Here is a 4,926-nt window from a genome sequence, read left to right as displayed (position 1 = left end):
CCCCGTGTAACCCTAAACTTTTCATACGAAACATTTTTCTCTATCCCTACTAGTTTTCGAGATATTTGACTGGATCACTTCAGATGGTCCACCCTGTATATATATGAAATAATATAATAGATAATAATTACAATCTTCCTATATATATGTATATTACAAGTGTTATTATGAGGTACATATTTCATGTATTGTGTTTATTGCATTTAGTACACTAAATCCAATCTGCGCACTTTATATGTTTTGGGCATAAATCCCGCCCGCTAAAAATACCGTATATCCCAAACAGTTGGGATATACGAGACAACAAACTAAACAAAGAATACAAGAGCAAAGCACTTGTACTTTACTATGCAACATGCTTTATTATTCCACTACACTTATGTATCACAAAATAACCACTGTCTTTTACACGCCCTACAGTAATCATTTTATGTAGATTATAATTTATGATGGCGCTATTTATTACAGTGACAAATCAATTCAACTCATAATAATTTCATTAATATTAACAGTAAGAAACTGAAATCATAACACAATACTAATATAACATAGGTAATGTAACAGAGTATTTACGAGAAAATTATCCACACTCCTTCTATTTGTTCTGACTTTTGCGGCGTAAATCACAGGACGGTGTATTTGCCGGAGTTACCCTGTGTACAGGTTGTCCCGTAATTTTTGGCAAAGTGCTCTTGTGCAGATAGAACGGACTAAACTGAGTCAAAAAGTCCTCGCTACATTTTGCAATTTTCGAAATCGTTAATGAAGTATTAATTTATGAAAATAGTTGAATTCGCCCGGCCTACTGCCAAATGCAAGCGCGCAGAGATATAAGACCACCTAGGGGAAGGCGCACATTTGCCGTTGCTAAGTACGTTAATGCCAATGTCACTTGTAAATAACATTCATCATAGCAACGAAGAACGTACAAACAGTTTACAAACAGTTGTTAACAAGAGTTAACATGTTTAAAGAGTTGTTTACAAGTGATGGGAATTTGGTACCGCGCAACTCAAAGAATCAGCCCCTCCACTTTTGCTCCACCAATTGACGCCACATTCGGCTAGTAGAGAGTGGCGTCAATGGCTGGAGCAAAAGTGGAAGAACTGATTCTCTGAGTTGTGTGATTCCAAATTCCCATCACTTGTAAACAACTCTTTAAACATGTTAACAACTCTTTGTAAACATCTCTCTGGAGCCTGGGGCCCAGACTCCAGAGAGATGTACGTTCTTCGTTGCTGTAATGAATGTTATTTACAAGTGATATTGGCATTAACGTACCTAGTGACGGCAAATGTGCGCCTTCCCTTGAGCGGTCTTACATCGTAGCCTGCTTGCATTCGGCGGTAGGCCGGGCAAATTGACTATTTTCATAAATTAATATTTAGTTAACCATTTCGAAAATTGCAAAACAGTTTTTGTCTCTCGCTGTTTTTCTGTAAAGTTGGTAGTGTTTGAGTAAAAAATTATTAAAAACCAATATATAGTAATTAACCATTGCGAAATTGCAAAATGGTACTTTTCGACACAGTTTAGTCCTATCTACCTTTCTGTGAATTATTGTTAGAGTCTTGCCGGACACCTACTATATAATAGTAAAGTTAACAACTTTCTTCTACAAAATGATGTTTGACTCATTTTGTTTGACCTACTTATTGCGAAGTAATAACCATTTAATCTAATAACCTTTAGTTATTTCAACTCATTCCCATAGATCACCCTGTATTACTATCACACAAATATATATTTCAGTATTTTGTTTATCATTTAATATTTTATTCATACATAACATATGTTTACAAACAATAATGATATTTTGCTAATGTAGGCTTCTAACAATATATGCGCCGATATTACAAACTTTTTAAAGGTTTCCATGTCGAAGTAGTATTCGATAAGTCGATTGTAACTCTATTGTTAATTTTATAGTTCACGTAACATGCATTATAGATTTTTAGTATTGAGAATATCCTATATGCAAAAGAAGTTATATATATATGTATATATACACGTATACACATTTGCATACATTCTGCAATATTTTTTTTTTGCAAATATATAATATTGTAAATACAAATGCTGTGTTTTTTACACAAAACTAATTTTTTACATATATTTTTTTGAGGTGAGAGCCACATTATCACCTCAGTTCCTCTTTGTTTGATTATATAGTAGTGTCGCCACATGTTTATATATAACACAAAATGGTTGGATATAACAGGGCAATAGGAGTTAAGCACGGTAATTCTTGTACGACTCAGTGTACATTCTTTGTTACATTAAGATTAAATTATTAAAGATTTAGTTTTGGTTTTGATGTCCGTCTGCACTATAATTAATATCAGAGTTTGTTTCCTTCTTTATTCTTTTGCTTTGCGATTAACGTTTTAAGTGTATTAAAAGTTATTCATTAATTTCAACATAATTGACACTGATTCGCTAAATAGTCAAAGACTGGTTTTTGACTAAACCGATAGAATTTAAGTGTTTGCGATATCGTGAATTTTTGTTTTAGTGAACTACCTTCTATTATTTTACAATAAATCGTTTTTGCTTCCAACAAATTTACCTTTTAATAATTTTAATACATTTTAGATTGTTATTCGAGTTCGGTTTTATATTATAGTTTCCGTTAATAGGTGAAGGTGACTCACTGAAATTAATTAGTTCGTAAAAAAAAAAATTTTTTTTGTAATTACATCATATTGTCTCTGAGGATGGCTCAAAAGTGAGCCGAAACATGTAAGCGGATTAATTATTAAAAAAGTTATTTTGTTAACCGTATCGGTTTGCACAAGAATTACCGTGCTTGACTCTTATTGCCCCGTTATATCTAGCCATTTTGTATCATTAAGAAGTTTTCAGGAATCAATTTATATTTATAAATAACATCCTGAGTCATAAATATTTCATAACTTTGGTTCTAGGAGCAATTAAACAACATTTTGACGAATTTACCAGGTAGTTAAATTTGTATTTTAAATATTGATTAATGATAAAGTTATTACACAGAATGTATATAAGAGGCCATAGTACTCCACTTTCTCCTCTATTCTTATCGATTATTTTTTAAACAACAATTAATATTTGAAAAAAAGTGAATGTTTAGTATTATCGAATTCTCGATCCTTGTCTAACAATTATATCTCTCCCTCTTAATTATTTATGTATTAAAAACTACTCTACTTTAATATATTAATACTTTCATATAATATGATTTCATTTAAGGCCCCTGAGTAGTCGCGGCGGCCATGTTGGAATCGTGACGTCAGAAGCGAAGAATGACACGTTAATTTATGCACGATGCCATTTGTAAACAGAAACAATTTGGATGAAATTAAACGATGTTCGCTTTAAAATACTTGTAAAAATCGATGAAAAGTATCCTTTTCTCCCTTGATAGTCAGTAAATGGTCGTAAAAGACTCGTAAAGTGAGCCTATATTCTGGCAGAAACACACGGTTTCATAACTGTTGAAACGAGTTAAATATACACTTTTACGTATAAAATTCCAAGATAACTTCAGTTGTCATCGAAAATTACGACTTTGAGAAGTACGAAACAAGTCACATTTTCACAATTAAGCAAATAATAACGAAATGGCATTGTGCACAAATTTCGTCGTCAAAACTGGTCAAAATGTCACTTTTCCACGCCTATAAGTTCGGCCATTTATCGTGGTGTAGCGCTGTAACACACATACAAGCACGATCCCATGTCCGTGTGCTCGCAGGCGACATGGGCTCGTGCTTAAGTGTGTGGCTACCGATTTTGCCAGACCGCCGTCTGATACTGTGTTGCCACCGTCAACGCAGAGTTCTTGGCTCAGTAGTCAGGAGCCTTAATAACAATTTTTCAATGTCTGATCGTGAGATATTATAGAGAATAAATCTTTTCAATTAAGATAATAAGTCGTGATATATTGATAGAAATATAAACGCATTTTTGTCGAGTGAAAAAAGTAATAACTTTTGCTGCAGAGATTTCATGAACAATGGATCACTGCTCTTGGTTATCATCTTGGTAGAATCGATAAGATTAATCGCACAATAGTATCTGTATCAAATTTCGCACTAATAAGAATGAAAAAAATCATAATTTAAACAAGCACTTGATTATAAAATTTAATCTACGAGGGTCGTCTGAAATGTTTTAAGCCTCATCATGAAGATGGCGTTACTTGTCAAAGCCATTCTGGTATTATAATCGTGATACTTACGAAAGATATTTGTGACAATTGTGGCCACTTTGGACGTTCAATTCTTATTTGATAATCATTTGTGTCGTCATTTTGTAAAAATAGAAAAAATTGAATATCGTGCTGTAATTAAATTCTTGCATTTGAAAGGCAATACGTCTACGCAAATTAAAGCCGAGTTGGACGCTGTTTACGGGGACTTTGCCCTATCATTTGCCACCGTGAAAAGATGGGTAGCTGAATTTAAACGTGGTCGTACCAGCTTAGCTGATGATGAGCGTTCGGGACGGCCAACAACTGCGATCACCACCGATAACATCGAAGAAATTCATCAAATGATAATGGACAACCGTAGAATTAAAATTAGGGAGATAGCAGAGGCTGTTGGCATATCAAAAGAACGTGTTTGTCATATATTGACTGAAGAATTAGGCATGCGTAAGTTAACCACGCGTTGGGTGCCGCGCTTGTTCATTCTGGATCAAAAACGCATTCGAATGAACAGTTTTAAGGCCAAGTTGGAGCGGTTTAAGCGAAACGAGTCGGATTTTTTGCGTCGATTAATAACGGTTGATGAAACTTGGGTCCACCAAGTTCGCAGTGAACTGCGAAGGGTGAACCTGTTCCGAAGAAAGCGAAGACGGTTTTATCGGCGGGAAAGGTGATGGCGACTGTTTTTTGGGACAGTCATGGAATTGTGTTGATCGACTATCATGAAAGAGGTAAAA

This window comes from Trachymyrmex cornetzi, unplaced genomic scaffold (genome assembly GCF_001594075.2).
Source record: "Trachymyrmex cornetzi isolate Tcor2-1 unplaced genomic scaffold, Tcor1.1 scaffold354, whole genome shotgun sequence".
Classification (NCBI taxonomy): Eukaryota; Metazoa; Arthropoda; class Insecta; order Hymenoptera; family Formicidae; genus Trachymyrmex; species Trachymyrmex cornetzi.
Note: the sequence above shows the minus strand (reverse complement) of the source record.